At 55.2% G+C, this 18,845-nt stretch overlaps 1 long non-coding RNA gene across 1 annotated transcript; it reads right to left on the bottom strand.

Moving 5' to 3' along the window:
• Window positions 1-667: 667 nt before the first annotated feature.
• LOC108538198 (uncharacterized) lies at window positions 668-14,263 on the bottom strand. The gene is made up of 6 exons (XR_001888018.1): window positions 14,164-14,263; window positions 13,718-13,862; window positions 12,954-13,055; window positions 11,734-11,832; window positions 9,472-9,560; window positions 668-913 (listed from the first exon to the last, which is right to left on the bottom strand). It is a non-coding gene; the product is annotated as an uncharacterized LOC108538198 (long non-coding RNA).
• Window positions 14,264-18,845: the final 4,582 nt, after the last annotated feature.

Below are 18,845 nucleotides of genomic sequence, written 5' to 3'. Positions count from 1 at the left end.
CTCCAGGGATTCTTATGGCAGGAGGAGGAGGAGGGTGCCTGGTGGCCCCATTGATGAGAGTTGGAGACCCCATCTCTTTGTCGCCTTCTTGCCATCTCTCAGTCACTCCTTCTCCACAGCCTGGCCCTTAGGTGGACTGTGAGGGGGCCCTGGGCATGGGATTGAGGGCAGCCCAGGAGCAGCGGTCCCCAGGTCGTTTTTCCCAATGCAACCTTTTTCCAGGTAGAATCCACAGGCCTCTAGTCACTTAGACCTCCCAGAGGGCAGGCCACCTAGGGCCTCAGGAGGCGATAGCTTTTCCTGGGTGTGCTGGAAAGCTGGGGCCACCGCACCAGGCTCCATCCCCCAAACAGCAACCACTGTCCTCTTTGAGGAGGCCTGCGTTTTGGCAGAGATGCTGACAGCTCCCAGCTACGTCAAGGGCTCCCATCTGGCCTCTCCTTCTTCTCCTCCTCAACCTCAGGGTGAGATGACCACAGATGCGCAAGGTGGGACGACCACGGATGCGCAAGGTGTGACGACCACGGATGCGCAAGGTGGGACGACCGCGGTTGCGCAAGGTGGGGTGACTGCAGGTGCCCTAGGTGGCAGAGGACAGCATACTTTGCGTTTTCTTTTTTAAACTTTTGTTTTTATTGTCATTGGATATAGGCTTCCCAGGAAAGCGTGGAGCCTCAGGCAAGGGGACACTCCATAGCTGAGAGCTGTGCATTTGGCAGGCCAGTCTCTGGTCCCTCCAAGCCAGCATGAGAGGCCCATAATTTGTGACGTGCCCGGCAGATCCCTATGGTCACGGCTCCCTCCCACACCTCCTTGCTGTGAAGTGGGTCCCTTGGCCTGACTTGAGGCTCTGCGGGCTCCAGGGTGGTGGATCACACACTCAGTAAGCCAAAAGGATGGTGCCGCTGGGGGCCTGGGACAGAAAAGACAAATCGGACCTGGAGTTTGTGTCCATTTTAGTCCAGATGGATCTCTGATCTTTCAAGAGTTGAATAAGCCAACCGGCCAAGCAGCCAGCCGGTCTCCTCGAGGGAGGAGCCTTATAGGGGACATTCAGCACAGACAGTGGCTAGGTCAGCCTTAGTAAGTGACGGCCCATCCCTGCCATCTCAGCTACCCTCTCCAGTGATCCATGGTGCCGGCCCTGGCATGGCCAGTGAGACCGGCTGACGACAGCTGGCTGGACCACCTTGCCTACCTCATTGTTTGGTGCCTGTTTGGGGGCAGATGCTTGCTGCAAGGAGTGCAAAGACCTTCCTCTTTCATTCCCACTCCTGTACGCCCAACCATCGGCCTCTACTCCAGGCCTCTTGTCCCTCATCCTTCTCCTTCTGGGCCCCTGATGAGTTGGCCAAGTCATTCGCCACTGCCTCTCAGCCCCGGTGTTCTGACCTCAGGCTGCTCCTCTTTCCACATACAGCAGAGGGCCAGGTGCATTGCCTACAGCTCTGCCCATCAGGAGGATTTTTCTTTCTTTCAAGGTCATCCCTGAGCGAAGCTGTGGTTTGGCAGCCATCCACCTCAGGTTGTCTCACCATCCATGAACCATGCTCCAGCTTTTTCTCCTCTGGCATCTGGCCCCACTGAGCTTACATGTGTCCCTAGATGTGAGCTGAGGGACACTGGAGCTGCAATGGTGAATGAGGCAGGGGTCAGGGACACCTGCTCGTGCCTGCTAGTCCTCCTGGTGTTCCATCCCAGGTGGCTATCCTCTCTTATGATGCAGTCTTGCCGGGCACATCCAACTTATGAAGTGGTGGAGCTGATAGAACCCAGCTTACGATGGGTGGCTTTGGCCACATGCTCCCCAGTCCTAGGAGAGGGAGGGACTGTGGCAAGGATTTGGATGGTGAATGAAGCACTGGCCCCCAGGGAGGGGAGGCCAAGACAACCTCTGGCTCTCAGAACAATGGTATCATGTCCAGGAATGCTCAGTGCTGAGTCCTCAAATCATTCATTCATTCATTCATTCATTCACCTAAAAGCTCCCAAAGCCCACTTTGTGACAGGATCTGAGTAGAGTCCTGGGACACAGAGAGGAATTCAGCCTAGTCCCTGCCCATGATGAAAGATAGACAGTGAGAGTCACAGGCTGACAGACACCTTGTGGAAAGCAAAATCTGATTCAACTCACCCACAGTTTGAGTTCCCACCCAAGGCTTAAAGCCTAGAAGGCTTCCTGGAGGAGGGGATGGTCTCTGAGCCTCCTGAAACGCTGATAAACAATTCCTTCTAGATGGATTATCAATGACAACTGCATTTCTGAGCACTCACTGTGCTGAACCATTTCCACCCATTTCCTGCCCAGTCCTCACAACAACTCATACGCGGCCTTTGGGGTGAGCGGATCTGGGCTTGAATCGCAACCCTGGCACTGATAGCTGGATGATCTTGACAAACTGTGTCTTCACACCCCAGCGAAGGAACACGAAGTTCAGGGGAGACACAGCTTCTCAGGGTCATCCAGCCATCAGTGCCAGGGTTGCGATTCAAGCCCAGGTCCACTTGCCCCAAAGGCCAGGCCCTTAAACTGTGGTGCTTCCTGGTGCTGTTCACTGTCGACGCCTGGCTCTCATCTCCCGGCCTAGGGCAGGCGCACTTCCGGTCCCTCTGCTGGCGGGAAGGTCATGTGATTGGAGCTGGCCAATGAGTTGCAAGCAGAGGTGTGGCATTACTTCCTAAGCAGAGCATCTCATTGCAAGATTTCCCAGCGCTCCCCTGCCCTCTGCATATCTGAGACTGTGGCTGTTCGGCTCACGGAGGCCCCTGCAGGGGGGGACACGTTGTGTGCGTGAGGAATCAGCCTTTGCTGTCTGGAGCTGCCGAGATTTGGCATCCGCTGTTCCTGCAATACAACTTCTCCCATCCTGACTGTTGAATAAGGCTGGAGTCAGGCCCGCTGAGCCAGGGAGCCGGGCGTGGCCTGAGTGTCTGCTTGCTTGAAAACAAAGCCTTGGGGCTTTGAGATAGGCCACATACAACGCCTGTGCTGGGTGCTAGATGGCCCTTAATCCTCTCCCAGTGTGACCACAAACGCTGACCCTGTGTGATTCCCAGCCACCTATCTTTGGCGTCACCTGCCTGTCCTCCTCCGTGGCCGCTCTCCATCCTCCTGTTGTAGTCTCCTTTGCGGCATGCTCAGGCCCCAACGCAACAGCTCTCCTCTGAGATTCCTAGGCCGTCAGGCAGGTGGGCCTGCTTGAGGTGCCTGGCAACTAAGGCCCCGTCCTGCAGTGACCTGGGCCCTCCGCAGGCAGCAAGGAGCTGCCCTGAGAACGTCTCCTGTGTGCCCTGGGCAGGTGAGTCTCTGCCTCCAAGACAGGATTCTCTAGCTGCTGTGGTCACCACAAGCCCTGCAGCCTGCCCCTCCCCTCCCCATGGACTCTTCCTTTTTCGCCACTCAAGCTTATGTGTGCTCTGTGCTCCCCTCAACCCAAGCCCAGTTCTGGACTCTTTGGGGGTATAGGAACTTGGAATGAAAGTTCCACGCCTGGTCCTCCACACTGTCTCTGCAACCACCCACAGGGGCTTGCAGGATTTGTGTATACTTCTTGGCGCAAGTAAGTCTGGTGGTGGTTTTGGATGGGGATCATTTAAAGCAGTCCTGAGCCAGGAATCCAAAGCCCCTTTTGCCCCCTAGGGCAATGGCTCTCATTTGTGGCTGCTGGGGCCACTAAGTCCTGAAGTTGTTTGCGAGCTCCAGATTCCAAGATGGCAGCCAGGTGTCTGCGGACCTGGCACCAGTTGTTCCTCGCTGGGTGGCTCTCCTTGGGGTCTGAAGCTTGATGCCATCAGGCCAGGGCACACTAGTGGCCAGAACCTCTGAGCATCCTGACTGGCCCTTCTGCTTCTGGCCTGACCAGCCACTGGGGTGAGCTTGGCTGTGCAAAGCTTCCCTGCTCCTCCCAGGGGGCCCCGATCCCGCTGGAGGGAGCATTCTGGTTGCCCTGGCTCTGAGAAGGTTGCTTTGAGAGCCAAGGAGGTCACGAGGCTGGGAAGGTGCCCCGGGAATGTGCCCACTGGCTGTCCAGCCTTCCTACGCCTCACTGCCAGTGAGTGGCCACTCTAGGCTGGCCTCAGGGTAGGGCACAGACCAAACCCCGTGGCGCTGTCTGCAGGCCTGAGTGTGGTCTGGCTTCCCAGCTGACCGAGGCTGGTCCCCACATAGTCCGAAGTTCCAAGCAGAGCTACCCAGGGCCCCTTTGTGGGCTCCGAAAAGACAAACAAAACAGCTCCAACCGGTGGAAACATATCTGACTCTCCCAGTTCAGACAGCCTGGGCCAGGACATAGAGAGACCCCAAAGGGAGCTGCTTGGGCAGCAAACAAGCCACAGCCTGTGTACAGGGAGCTGACCAGACGCCCTGCAGCCGCCGGGAAGCCAGCAGAGACAGATGGCGTCTGTGCTCAGTGGGGCACACAGGGAGCAGAGGCCTCCGCTGGAGCCCACCCGGCCACCCGCCCGGCAGAGGCCCCTGGGCCCGCCATGCAGGCAGGGAGAAGAGCGCCAGGAGGACGCAGATTGGCCCGCCATGAGGCCCACTGCGTGCCTAGGCCCTCCTGGAGTCGGGATCCTCATGGTGCCAGCAGCCGTGGGTCATTGTAACAGCAGAGGAAAGACCAGGACACCCCATACAGGCCTCGCTGGCGCAGGGAAGGCGATAGGGGCTGGTTCTAGTTAGAAACTGCCCTCTCGGTCTGGACCCTTGATTAGTAAGTGCTAACATTTTAGCAGTACCGGATAGGAACACCTGCATGTCAGCCACTGTTCTCAGGGCTTTCCCTGCTCTATCATCTCTCAGATGCCTCAACAACCCACGATGCAACATTCGGTGATGATTCTCACTTTGGGGTTGGGGAAACTGAGACCCAGGGGAGATCCATGACAGTGCCAGAGAAATTCGGTCTCTGGCCCCAGCACTCCAACACTCCACCTCTGCAGTGCTCCTGCTGAGCCCCTCCAGGGATGGTGCCAGCCAAGGAGTTTCATTATTTCTGAGTCATGTTTTAAGAGGAAGGAAAGACCAGGCACGGTGACTCATGCCTGCAATCCCAGCACTTCCAGATCGCTGAGCTCAGGAGTTCGAGACCACCCTGGGCAACGTGGTAAAACCCCGTCTCTACTAAAATACAAAATATCAGCCGGGTGTGGTGGCGTGTGCCTGTAGTCCCAGCTACTCGGGAGGCTGAGGCAGGAGAATCCCTTGAGCCCCGGAGGCGGAGGTTGCGGTGAACCAAGACCATGCCTGGGCAACAGAGTGACACTCTGTCTCAAAAAAATAAATAAATAAAAAATTAAGCAAAAATAAGATGAAGGAAAGAGAACTTTTCATAAAGTTAGAAGGGAACCCATTGATCAAGCACCTACTGGGTCTTGGGCAAAGACTCTCCTCCTCCTGCTCTTCTGCCATCTTAGCAGCTGTGGCCTCACAGTCCACGCAGTCTGTACTTCCTGCGGCTCTACTGTGTGCGGGATGGGAGCCATGTGCTTTCTGAGCCTGGTCCTACTCCATCGTTTCAGCAATGCTGTCAGGCAGGACTTTTTTTTTTTTTTTTTTTTTTTTTTGAGACAAAGTCTGTCTTTGTCGCCGAGGCTGGAGTGCAGTGGTGTGATCTTAGCTCACTGCTCCTTCCATCTCCCAAGGTCAGGTAATCCTCCCATCTCATCCTCCTGAGTAACTGGAACTACTGGTTAATTTTTGTATTTTTAGTAGAGACGGGGTTTTGCCATGTTGGCCAGGCTGGTCTTGAACTCCTGGACTGAAGGGAATCTGCCCACCTTGGCCTCCCAAAGTGTTGGGATTACAGGCGGGAGCCACTGTGCCCGGTGGGGAGGGATTTTTGTTCAGTGTTTACAGATGAGAAAAAAGAGGCTAGAAATGGTTTACCTCATGTGTCTGACTTTAAAATGTTGAGGGAAGATGAAAAGGGAAGGGCAGGGAGGATGCTGAGTAAGGGGGTGGCTGTCTCCTCCTCTGCGGGGAAGGAGGGTCCTTAGCTGTGGCTTGTCCCACAGGGACCAGCTTCGGCAGGTGTGGCGGTGCTGAGCTTTGAAATGGACAGGGGTGAAAGCCAAACCCACACCAGGTGCTGATGCTGCTAACGTGGTTCTGAGCTCCACAGGGGTGTGCACCCCGCACCCTGTGTCCAGGGCTCACCCGGTGCCTGTGTGCAGAGGGCATGGGCCCTGTTGGGATGGAAGGACACAGAAGCCCTATGCCACCAGCTCTTGCAGGGAGAGCATAGCCCTTGCCAGGCCAGTGGTCCCCATAGCTCAGGTGCCAGCAGACGCAGTGTCAGCTCTGGCAGGCTCAGGGCATCTTCAAGGCTTCACGAGGCCCCAAATCTCAGGCCTCAGGGATAGGAGGGCTCAGAGTAGGACAATCCCAATTCAGGCTGCATGGAGTCCCGGCTCAGGGAGAGCAAACAGGGAGAGACCAGTATCCGCTCCAGTGTTGAAGAGAGCAGGAGCCTGACCATCCCAGCCGCCAGAGCCACCTGGCCCAGGGCTCTGCACTCAGTAGGTACTCAACTAATGCGTGCCAGAGAAGGAGCTGATGAATGGGGGCTGCCTCCCTGTTCAGTCCAGGCTGTGCCTCCCCATGGGTTTCCCCAGGGCACCTCCGCGAAGCCCAGCCTGGCGTGTGGTAGAAATGGCTTTCATGGACCGCTGATTGCTCATGTCCTTCGTGTGTGTCCAGCATGGGACACCCGGCCAGCCGTGTGGGTGACAGGAGGATGTGCCGCACCCTGAAAGGACCTCTGAGCTCAGACCTCTACGGTAACTTTTCTAGAGATCTATCGAGCACAGGTGTCCTCCCTGGGAGCCTGGAAGGGGAGCAGGAGCCTGTGGTGGAGGGAAGCAAATGCCCTGGCGTCTCCAGGGAGAAGCCCATGGGCAGGGCGTTTGGGAGGGAGGCAGCCACCGTGACATGGGACATCAGACACCTGAGTCAGTAGCCCCAGGCAGGTCCCAGCCCTGGGAAGTCAGGGTCCACAGTGGCCCCTGCTGGGTTAGGTGTGAGGCATGGGGGCGGCTGCTCCCGCTGGGTGCTCTATGTTACAAAGCGGCCAGACAGAAGCCGTGGTCATTCTGGAGTTGCAGCCCCCGATGCCCCTGCCTGCCTGGAGTCTCCTGAGGCTGCTTGTTATATGGGAGGTCCCCAGCCCCTATCCTGACACTTGAAGGCCATGGGAGAATGATCCCAATGTGTCTCCTTCGCCCAACTGTCTCTAGTAGGGTGAGCGACTTGTCCCAGCTCGCCCAGGACTTTCCCAGTTTCAGCACCAAGTCTCACATCCTGGGAACCCCCTCAGTTCCCACACATCGGAACAGCCTCTGCCACCTAATCCCACAGTCTGTGCGACGCCGCCCTTGGTACCTGCTGCAGGGTGCAGGGCTCCTCACCCCTGCTCCAAGTCCCCCACCCCCCACAGCACCGGCATTTGAGTTCTCTGTTTTTAAATCAAGTAGATTTTTTCCCAGAGGGGTTCATTTTCAGCTGGAACTCTAGATGAGAAGCTGCATGCCATGCCAGACAGAGCTGGGCACGTCACCCCCTGGGGTGGGCGTGTGCATTCATGGGTGGGCGTCTGCATTCAGGGCTGGGCGTGTGCGTTCACGGGTGGGCGTCTGCGTTCCTGGGTGGGCATATGCGTTCCTGGGTGAACATGTCACGGGTGGGCATCTGCATTCACGGGTGGGCTTGTGTGTTCAGGGGTGGATGTCTGTGTTCACGGGTGGGTGCGTGCGTTTCTGGGTGGGCGTGTGCATTCATGGGTGGGCATCTGCGTTCACGGGTGGGTGTGTGCGTTTCTGGGTGGGCATGTGCGTTCCTGGGTGGGCGTGTCACAGCTGGGCGTCTGCATTCACTGGTGGGCGTGTGCGTTCAGGGGTGGGCGTGTGCATTCATGGGTGGACATCTGCGTTCACGGGTGGGTGGGTGCGTTTCTGGGTGGGCATGTGTGTTCCTCGACTTTGGGCATATATTGGTGAAGAAGATAATGGTGTGCGTTTACGTCTGCATTCACAAGGTTGGTGTCTTAACGATAGTGCATTTCTGGGGGGCGTGTGCGTTTCTGGGCGGGCGTGTGCATTCACGGGTGGGCGTGTCACGGGTGTATGTTCCTGGGTGGATGTATCATGGGTGGGTGTGTGCATTCACGGGTGTATGTTCCTGGGTGGATGTATCATGGGTGGGTGTGTGCATTCACGGGTGGGCGTGTCACGGGTGGGTGGGTGTGTTCCTGGGTGGATGTATCACGGGTGGGTGTGGGCGTTTCTGCGAGGGCGTGTCCTGGAGCACTCAGGGTGTTTTCTTGCATGTGCTGGGTGTGTTGGTGTGTGCCGGTGTGTGCCTCCGAGCCTTGCCCTCTCCTACCCAGGGACCTGCTCTGCCACAGAGCCAGCTTCTGACCCTGCTCTCACCCCTCTGGGCCACCAGCCCCAATCTCTCCCCCTCCCACCTGCCAGTTCCCCAGGGTGAAGACGAGGGCCTGATGGGTTCGTGACTGTCTCATCCCTCCCAGACAGTGGAAAGAAGGGCCTCCTGGAGGCCTGGTGACCCCATCTAGCAGGGACATTTTGGGCCAAAGGCAGAGCCTTGGCTGGGCCCCCAGACCCCTGGTACCCCCTTCCCAGAAAGGGAAAAGTTCAAATATCCCCCACGGCCCACAGGCACCAGCCTGAGGCCCATCTGTGACCACCCCCAACACTACCCCAAGATCCTCGAGGCCACCCCAGCTGGGACCTGCAGAGGCTTCTGGGCTCAAAGCTGCTCAGAGAAGGGGTTGGGCTCAGCATGGAGCCAGTAACCCTGGAGGAAGGGCTGGAGAGCTTTCAGCTGAGGGTCACTGTGAAGCCGAGATTAGACCCAGGTGTCCCCGACTCACCGCTCGGCAGCTGCGTCTCGTGGGCTGACCCCAGTCACCTCATGGGTACGCTGGGGTGATGATAGGAATTACCTTCCTCATAGGCAGCTCCAAGGCTCATTCATTCATTCACACATTCATTCATTCTGCAGATAATGATGGGGAAGCGCCTACTGCGAGTCAGGTGCCCTGGGCATGGTGTGAGGACCCTGAGCTGGAAAGGACATGCCTCCAGGCCCCGAACTGACATCTAGTGGGTGGGGTGGGGAGTCAGCTGTGTAGGGCAGACAAACAATCGGGTTTTTGGGGAGCCGTGGGTGACGCAGGGACTGCAGACAGGCTTGGGGCACAGGCCAGGAGCCCACTTCCTGGGTCCTCGGAGCCCAGGCCCTCAGTGCCCATGTGTCCCTAGCCTGAGAATTCCCTGCTCTTCGCCTGGGGAGGGCCAGATGGAGGCCCTCTAAAGCCGGGGCCCGGAGAGGGAGCTGCATGCTCTGGGCCCAGCTAACTTTCCAGTGCTCTCCAGCATGTCTCATCTTCCCAAATCACCCAGACATGCTGACCCCCCACCCCATGCTGTCCCTGGGACCCCCACACTCACTTCTCCGTGGGGGATGCTCTGATGTCTTCACCTCTACGTCTCCTTCCTGTGTGCAGTTGGCTGAATGACGGCCCCCAGACGTCCACATTCTAATCACAATTCACATGGTGAATGTGCGACCTTACCCAACCAAAAGACTGCAGACGTGACTGGACCATCCCTGGGCAACCGAGGAGTCGGTCTGTGCGGCCCCAGGCCCAGGACAGTAGCTACTGTTATGAGGACAAACAGGACAAGGAGGAGGAGGCCGCTCCTGAGAACAGCTCCGCACAGTGGGGCGGATGTGCTGGCCACACTGCACAGCCCGAGACACACGCAGAAACCCCGGACCCACCCCGGCCGCCGCTCTCATCTGTGGGCTGAGGGGCTCACAACTTTGCAGGCACCTGTCCCTACTCAGACAGTGTGAGGACAGGGAGCTTTCCTTCTCACTGCACGAGACCCCTCCCCAACCCTGCTCAGGGCTAAACCCATCCTCTTCTGGAGTATGAGTCTGTAGGGGCCCCTGCCAGCATGAAGTGTGGCCTCTCCAGTGCCACCTAGGGACCCCAGGGAGTCCCAGGCCAATTCTCCCTCTCAGCACAGTTGGAGGAAATGAGTCCAGTGGGGTCCTGTCCACCCGAGGTCACACTTCGACCCCTGACAGAGGGACAGGGTACCAGACCCCACATCTGGGCTCAGACTCCATATCTAGAGTCATCCTGAGTCATCTCCTCTACCAAGGGTCTCTGGGAAGAGGCCAGTCTGGTGGCCCCTAAGGCCCAGGGTGAACCCCGCCCTTTGCATGTGGCCTCTGCAGAACGTGACCTCATCCCTTGTGGGCCGCTCAAGCCCCAGGAAGTAGACTGTGCTGGGAATGGGCTTCCTGCTCTTGCAGCCCCATGCACGGGGGAGCAAGGTGAAGATGCAGCTACCATTGGGGTGCCCCCACCCCAGTGCCATCTGGGGAAGCCTGGGGAATGAGCAGGGCCCTCCCTTGCCACAGGTCTGGTTCATCTCGGCCCCAGACTCCAGCCCACCCCCACACAGAGCGGTGGACGGCAGTGGAGAGGGCCCTGGCTGAGCTACTGGATTTGCAGGAAGCAGACCCATGCAGAGGAAGCATCTGGTGGGATGAGCCGCCACCTGGCTGCGAGCCAGATCTGCCTCACCCACCCACAGCACAACAGGCACCCAAGGGGGTGGGCTAGGGAGGAGCCTCCGAGGCCTGAGGTGCCCTGTCCTGGGCACAGGAGGCCTCTGGGGAGGAGGCCACACCCATCAGGCCTGTTTTCCTCTGCAGCCGTAAAATGCCAGGTGTGGGTCGCAGCTGAGCTAGTACTGACAGCTGGTGTTCCCATGCTTCTGCAGGCAGCGTTTTGCAGCCACCCCAGGGGCCATGTGCACGCTGCCTGCCACCTGGCCGAGCCTCCCCCAGATGGAGGTGAGTCCAGGAGGTCAAGTCCTGCCCCAGCTCAGCCACCAACTTCCAGGTGCCTGGCTGTGTGCCGCACTCTACGAAGAATCTGTTTCTTCACCCACAGCGGTGTGCCCTCCTCCACGCCCACCGTCTGCCTCACCCTGTGCTGCAATTCCTGCAGCCACCATAGTGCAGCACTGCAGGCTGGGCTTCCATGGCAGACAGGTGTTGTCCCACATTCTACAGGCTGGAAGTCCAAGGTTTAGGTGTCACAGGCCTGGGTCCTCCCGAGGCCTCTCTCCTTGGCTTGCGAGTGCCACCTTCCCCCTGTGTCCTCACATTGTTGTCCCCGTGTGTGTGTCTGTGTCTCAATCTCCTCTTCTTATAAGGACACCAGTAGGCCCCATTCCAATGGCCTCATTTTAACTTAATTACTTTTTTTTTTTTTTGAGTTGGAGTCTCACTCTGTTGCCCAGACTGGAGTGCAGTCGTGCGATCTTGGCTCACTGCAACCTCTGCCTCTCAAATAGCTGAGACTACAGGCACCCACCACCATGCCCAGGTACTTTTTTGTATGTTTAGTAGAGATGGGGTTTCACCACATTGGCCAAGCTCGTCTTGCACTCCTGGCCTCAGGCGATCCACCTGCCTCGGCTTCCCAAAGTGTTGGGATTAAAAGCGTGAGCCACCACTGGCCTTAACTTAGTTACCTTTTTAAAGATTGTGTCGCCAAATACAGTCACATTCTGGGGCACAGAGGGTTAGGGCTTCAACTTAGGAATTTTGAGGAGAATGTAACTCAACCCTTAACACTTCCCAAGGAAGCAGAAGACCACCATTGGTTCACTCAGGCATTCACTTACCTCACAGATACTGGGTAGGTGCCCTGCAGAGCTGCAGACAGTGGCGGCCGTGAGGGACAAGATGGTCAGGGGTGGCCCCAACCTCAAGGGGCTCACAGACTGGGAGGCAGGAAGGAAAGACGGATGAGACAGGCAATCACAACCTTGAGGTTTAGAGTCATGCTGGGCCCCTTCTTCTCTTGCCTCCTACATCTGATGCAGGAGTCTAGTTTGGACTAGACTACATCTGAGCCCAGTCTGGACAGGGCACCTGCTTCCAGAACCTTCTGGAACTTGCCTGCCTCTGTACACGGCCACCACCCTGGTCCACTTGTGTCTCTATCCTGGCCCAGCTGCTGTCCTTTTGCTCCACAGCACAGAGCCCAGGGGTCCTGCCTAGCCTACGTCAGACTACAGCCCTCCTCTACTCAGAACCCACCGTGGTTACTCATTCCTATCAAAGTAAATGCGCAGGTCCCCACACCAGCCTGGAAGGCCCTACCGGGGGTGGCTGTAACCTGCTGTCCGCGTCTCCCACTGCTCACCCTCTCCCCTGCTCCAGCCACCCGGACTCCTCACTCCTGCCTCAGGGCCTTTGCACGGCCGTAGTTCCCACTGCCTGGGACACCCACGGAGCTCTTCCCCTCCTCTTCTCCAGGTCGTAAGTGAGGCCACCTCACACCCTTCTTTCAGTCGCCCTCCCCACCCTCTGATTTGCTTCCTGCTCTCTCTAACGTGTATCCCCTGCAGCCCAGACAATTTCCTTCTTTATTTTGCTTGTTCTTTCTCCCTCCACCAGAATGTTGTCTCCGCGAGGGTAGAAAGTTCCGGTTTCATCATGGCTGTGTGCCCAGCACCTAAAACAGGGCCTGGTGCTCAGTGCTTTGAGTGCATCTGACAAGTGATAATTTTTTGCTCAGGCGTCAGCAAACATTTCTGTAAGTGGCAGATGGTCAATGTTTTTGGTTCTGTGGTCCTGAAGTCTCTGTCAAAGCCCCCCGACTCTGGCATTGGTAAGCAGAGCGGCATAGACAATATGTACAAGAATGGGCATGGCCGTGTTCCAACAACACTCTATTTTAAAAAGCAAGTGGCGGTGAGATTTGGCAGGTGGGCTGCAGCATGCAGGCCCCTGGTTCATCTAATGAGTCAGCGACGGAACCCCACACTCCACAAGCCCATAGACCCTCTCCCCGACAGCCCTCCCTGTCTTGGGCATGCCCTGCACCCCAGATCTGTACCATCCATAAACTTCCAAGGCCACGAGGACGTTTGCAGCTCTTGATTCTTTAGCCCTCTTGAGTCCTCAAGGAAGAGGCTGGGCAGGCACGATTCTCCCCATTCTGCAAACAGCAAAGATGAGGCTCAGCCAAGCCAGCATTCAGAGCCATGGCTGAAAGGCATGTGACTCTCTGTCCTCCCACTCTCTTCTCTACCTCACTTTCTTGGCAAACTGTACCACCTGACACTGCCCTAGCCATCGGCCCTTTCCTCCCAGATGGCCTTCCCAGCCGCCCTCTCCCCAATTCCACCCAAGCCCTCAGATATAGTGTCTCAGGGCAGCCACCCTGGTGCACCCCAAGCCTGCCCTTCCTGCGTCCTGTGTCCTCCCGGAGGATTTGTCAGATCCCCCAGAGCTTCTAGAAGAGACTCCAGGTCCTGAACCTCAAAAGAGATGAGAGAATCACAGACAAGCAGCCCTCGAGTGGTCTCGGCGCCCCCCCAGTGCTGAGCACACTCTGCCTGGTGCTGAGGTCGCTGCTGGGGCTGGGCATTGTGACTTGGATACGAGTTACACGCTATTCCCAGCAGCAATTGCGCCTGCACTCTGCTCGCGCTGGGCCTTCACTCATCTTCCAGTGTGCATCCCAAGCAGTAACCCTAGATACTGTTACCTTCCCCGTCACAGCTGAGGAAACTGAAGGACAGAGAGGTGGAGTAACATTCCCACAACCACACAGCACAACAGGCCCTCAGGCAGCGTCTGTCTGTCTCCAGAGATTACCTTTTTGGTTCCCTCGGAAAGAAAGCTTTCTAAAGGATGGTTACTGCTGGGCTTTGAAGGATGAATAGAAGTTCACCAAGGAAAATGGTGCAAGGCGCAAAGGCAGGAGCTGCTCTGGTCTGGGTGTGCAGACAGCCGCAGGAAACTGTGGAGGCGTAGACGTGGAAAACAACGTGAGAAACCTTCAAACACCAGTCCAGTCTCTACCCGCAACATGGAATAAGAATGGGACCAGTCATGGAGGTTGTTTAGGGTTCAGGCTGAACCCCACCACTGCTTCATTTCCTGGAGGTTTGGGGGGCCAGAGGCTGATTCTGAGGCCAGCCTGGCAAACGCCTGCAGCAGTTCTCTACTTTCTGCCCGCAGCTTTGGCCGTCACCTGCTGTGTGGAGCGGACAGACACAGCCCGTGGGAGCACACCCCAGGGCCCCCGGCTCCTCACTCACATGGAAGTGAGCACCCAGAAACAGTTGTGGTGGATGTTTGGACGAACGGAGGCAAGATGGCGCAGTTCCGGGTTCTTCACCGTCAACTTTCCCGCGCCCGGGAAAGACACAGGTCGACTGCGCAGGCGCAACCCCACCTCTGACTGAGAAAAACCGGAACCCGCCTAGCCACGCCTACCACCCGGCCCCGACCCGCCTATGTCCCGCCCACTGCCCGCCCACTCCCAGGCCCAGGACATAAAAGCCGCTCCCTGCGGGCGCGTCGTGCGAGCTTCCTCAGTCCCCCACTCCTGTCGGGACTGCTTTAGGAACCTCGCCCGAGAGCCCCACCGGGTGACTCCCCCGGCCTCCCCTGCCGGAGACCGAGGGACCTCACCCCTCCCCCACAAAGCTGGCTGACCAAAAAATAAACTTGCAGTTTTGCTCCTAGCCCTGCCTACTCGCTGGTGCTTTAATACTCGCCCTGGTGAGCCTAGAGAGCAAATCAGTGGAGACCCCCAGTTACAAGCACAGAAACCCACTCTCACTCCTCAAATCAAAGGGGAATACTATTACAAGGACACAAAAGGCAAGTTCTCAGGTATTGGGAATGAATTCATTCTTCCCAGAAAGATGCATTCATGTCTCACCCCTAGTACCTTAGATGTGGCCTCATTTAGAGACAGGGTCTTTACAGAGGAAATGGAGTTGAAATGAAGTCATGAGTCTAGGTCCTAACCCAAGAAGTTTGGTGTCACACAAAGGGAAAATTCAGACACGGGTAGACAAGTGCAGAGGGGAGGTGGCCACGTGAAGACCAGGGCAGGAATGAGACCTCGACCAGCCAGGGAACCCCAAAGACCCACAGGAAACTGCCAGGAGCTAGGGAGAAGTGACGAAGGATGCTTCCCCAGAACCTTTGGGGGTAGCGTGGCCCTGCACACACCTCGTCCCAGACTTTCAGCCTCTAGAACTGGGAGAATAAGTCTGTCTTCTTGAAACCACACAGTTTGGGGTACTTTGCTTCAGCAGCCCTGGGAAACTCTTGCAACAGCTGACTGTGGACAGGAGCTGAAAGCCGCTGGTGCTCACAGCATCTGGAAATGCCGGGACTTCCCTGGTCTCCTTCATCCCTGCTTCTCTCTCCACATTACCCCGACCACCATTTCTCCAAGACTAGATTATTCTGTTTCTCCTTGTCCCACGCATGGCCCAGCATGGGCATCCCACCCCGATGTACTGCAGCCTTTCTGTGAAAGCTCCTCTCCTCAATGGGCAATGCCTGCCAGGCCACTGGTCAGCCACAGGGGTTGGTTCATCTCGTGGGTCCTTCTCTTGCCCAATCAGCTTTGGCCAGGGATTAGGTGGGCCATTGATTTCTACTTCCACCTCACTTGACCTTCTCCTCTCTGTCTCTTCTCTTCTGTCTGCCTCTCTACTCTGCGTGTCTGTCTCAAATCTGCCTCTGCCCCTCTGTTAATAAGACACCATCATTGGATTTGGGGCCTACCCAGATAATCCAGGATGATCCCTTCCTCCCAAGCTCCTTAATTCAATCAGCAAGTCATTTCCTTAAGGGAAATGTCAGAGGCACATCTTCATGTCTGCCATGATAACAAATTATTAGTATCTCTCTCACACACACACACACACACTTAAACTGTGAAAAAAAAATCATCCTATAGAAAAGTGGGGGGAAACCTTAAGAGAAGAGGAAATTTAGAGAAAAAGCTTGGATGACAAATAACCAGTGAAAAACTGTTCAACCTAACAGGGAAATGCAAATTCAAACAAGTCATGTCATTTCACATCCTGCTCCCCCAAGATTTATAGAAATTTGGAAGTCTGACGTTAGCAAGTGCTGCAGGAACATAGCGAAATGAAAACTTGGACTTTGCCAGAGTAAATTGGCCAAGGGACTTTGGAAAGCAACTTTGCCTTCTAGTGAAGCCAACTCTGAGCCTTCCCTGTGAGCCTGCAATTCCGCTCCTAACCCCGGCCCTAAGCATTCACGAGAGGATGTGCACAAGGAAAGCCACTGCAGCATTTTTAATGGCAAATTTGAAAACAGCCTCAATGTCCATCAATAGGAGAGTGGATGGATCAATTGTGCAGTTTTCACACAATAAAATACTGTGGAACAGTGAAGAGGAGCACACACGTCAAATCTCACTAACATGACATTGAGACTAAGGAGACATACAATGTGGCATCCTGAAGTCCCAGGATCCCAGAACACAAAAAGACATGAGTGGAAACACTGGTGGAATTTGAGCCAAAGTGTGACTTAGTTGACGGGGATGCACCAATGTAAATGTCTTAGTTTTGATCAACGGACCGCGGTTATATAAGATGTTAAGACTAGGGGAAGCTGGTGAAGGGTGTCGGGGAGCTTGGCATCTGTGCAACTCTCCTGTGAGTTCAACGTTATTTCAAAAGGAAAAGTAAAAACAAAAGCAAGTTACAGGCAAGTATATACAATATTAGACTGCTTGTATTCAAGTGATGCTTATGGAAAATTGTTTCATATATTGTTTAGGGACATGTAAGAAGTGAGTGCATAAAAAGAGCTGGGGTTCATGCTTCTGCCCACTGCAGGTGGGGTGGAGGAGGGTTGTGGGAGGCTGGGAGGGGGAGGAGGGATGCAGGAGGGATTTCCACTACCTTGATACTGTTTTACTTCTTCAGCTGAGTAGGGGTGAGCCTAGGTGTTTATTCTATGATTCATTATACTTTTGGTATGCCTGACATATGTCATGATCATTTTTTAGAATCTTGTAAACCTTATGTAGCCCCAACTGCTCAATGCACAGGCAAAATCAACTCAGGAAATCAGCGTCAGAGAGGGGCTGGGAACCAGCCTCTAAGTTCCAGTTTGGAATCTCTCTTCACCACATGAAATGCTTCCTGGGCGAGTTTTCTGGGTGCAGGCAGGAGGTTATAAATGCTCTAACAAGTTAGAGGGGGCCCACTCCAGAAGGGTGAACTCCAACCACCCTGACTTGCCCAGGGCAGGAACACAGCCTCACTCCAGGCACATGGCTCCTTGCCCCTCTCTCCCTGACTCGAGACCTTGCCCGGACCCAGCCCCATGCCCAGGGTCTCCTGGCCCCTGTGTTGACTTTTGCTACTAAACAAGGTGAAAAGGTATTTGATGTAGCAAGTGAGGATGGCAGCGTCCCCTGAGGGGTCAAGTGGGTGGTCTGTGTATGTGGGTGTGTGGTCACCAGGGCCCTGGCACTCAGAGAAGATGCCTGCTGTGCTCGAAGAGGGAGTGTGAGGCACACTGAGGGGGCTTTGCAAACACTGATGGTTTCTTCTCTTATTAAAGTCAGGCATCTCATTAGGGCGAACCTGAGAAATGCAGAAAAGCAAAAAATTTAAAATAAAAGAGAAAACAACCACATACCCGCTTCCCCTGCCCCCCATAACCACCACTTATGCCCCGAGATTTTCCTTTATTTTTCTGAATTGCAATTACTAGGTCAAAGTGAATGAATAATTAAAGACTCAATGCAAAATACCAAAGATTTGACCTTTGGTATATATAGAGAGGGAGAAAAGAGGGAAAGACAGAGAGAGGAATAGAATCTCCCTCCTCCAGTGAGGGGAAGGGGATCATTGTTTTAGCCCAGTTTTATTTCTTGTAAAAGTCCCGTTACACCAACATTCAACAGCATTCGACCTGAGTCACCTCACCCTGAAGCCCACCATTAACTGCGACACGAGACCGTTTCTTCAGCCCTGCTAGTCTTCATCTACAAAGAGGCAAGTTCTAGTTTACAAGTGACAGTTGGCAGATGTCCTTGGAAGTCAGCTTTCTCCCTGTGCCAGTTTGCCACACAGATGTGTTCACACAGCATTTTCTTGGTAAGAATTATCTGATGGGCGGCAGACACCTCTGTGGTGGATGGACTGTGGGCTCGAGGGTCCGGAGGGAGCATTCCCTGCATTTGGAGGGCTACACAGCTTAGCTGGCCCCTGTGTCTGGGTCTGGGGTTATTTCCACAGATGATTCTGCAGGGGTGGTGTCCGCTCTGGGGTGGGTTGCACTCAGTGGATCATTTCTGCACAGAAATCCCCAGCTTAGAGCTGCACTTCATGGCACCGAGTGTGGAAAGTGCAGTTGTTCGCCTGGTGAGGATCATCAACAGGAAGCAGGTGTTGGCCAGACCGGGGAGCGAGTGTCCCAGGCCTCCCACTGCCCTCCACCCCGCTCTCCAAGCCCGGACTGCCTCATCCGTAAGAAGGGACAAAAATACTGAACTCACAGAGCTGTTGTGAGGTAAATACCTGGGCAAATTTTCATAGAGGCTTTAAGTGCTTTAAACTAGGAATGTCCAAACTTCTTTTGCTGTCTTCCATTACTAAAAAAAAAAAAAAAAAAAATCGAACTTGGATCCCTAGTAAAATATATATAAATTTTATTTTAATTTGTATACATGTACTTCTACCATACCAATAAATTATAAAATATTAGAAAACATAAAAATATTGAAATTAAAAAGAATGAAATGTAGGGCTGAGCATGGTGGTGCACACCTGCAGTCACACCTACTAAGGAGGCTGAGGTGGGAGGATTGCTGGAACCCGGGAGTTCGAGGCTGCAGTGAGCTATGATCACACCACTGTCCTCCATCCTGGGTCTCAGAGCTAGACCCTGTCTCTTAAAAACACAGTTTTCAGTTTCTTGAGTCTGTTTT

The sequence above is a fragment of the Rhinopithecus bieti genome, unplaced genomic scaffold (genome assembly GCF_001698545.2).
Source record: "Rhinopithecus bieti isolate Rb0 unplaced genomic scaffold, ASM169854v2 scaffold_1014, whole genome shotgun sequence".
NCBI classification, from domain to species: Eukaryota; Metazoa; Chordata; class Mammalia; order Primates; family Cercopithecidae; genus Rhinopithecus; species Rhinopithecus bieti.
Note: the sequence above shows the minus strand (reverse complement) of the source record. Positions and strands in the feature narration are given on the sequence as shown.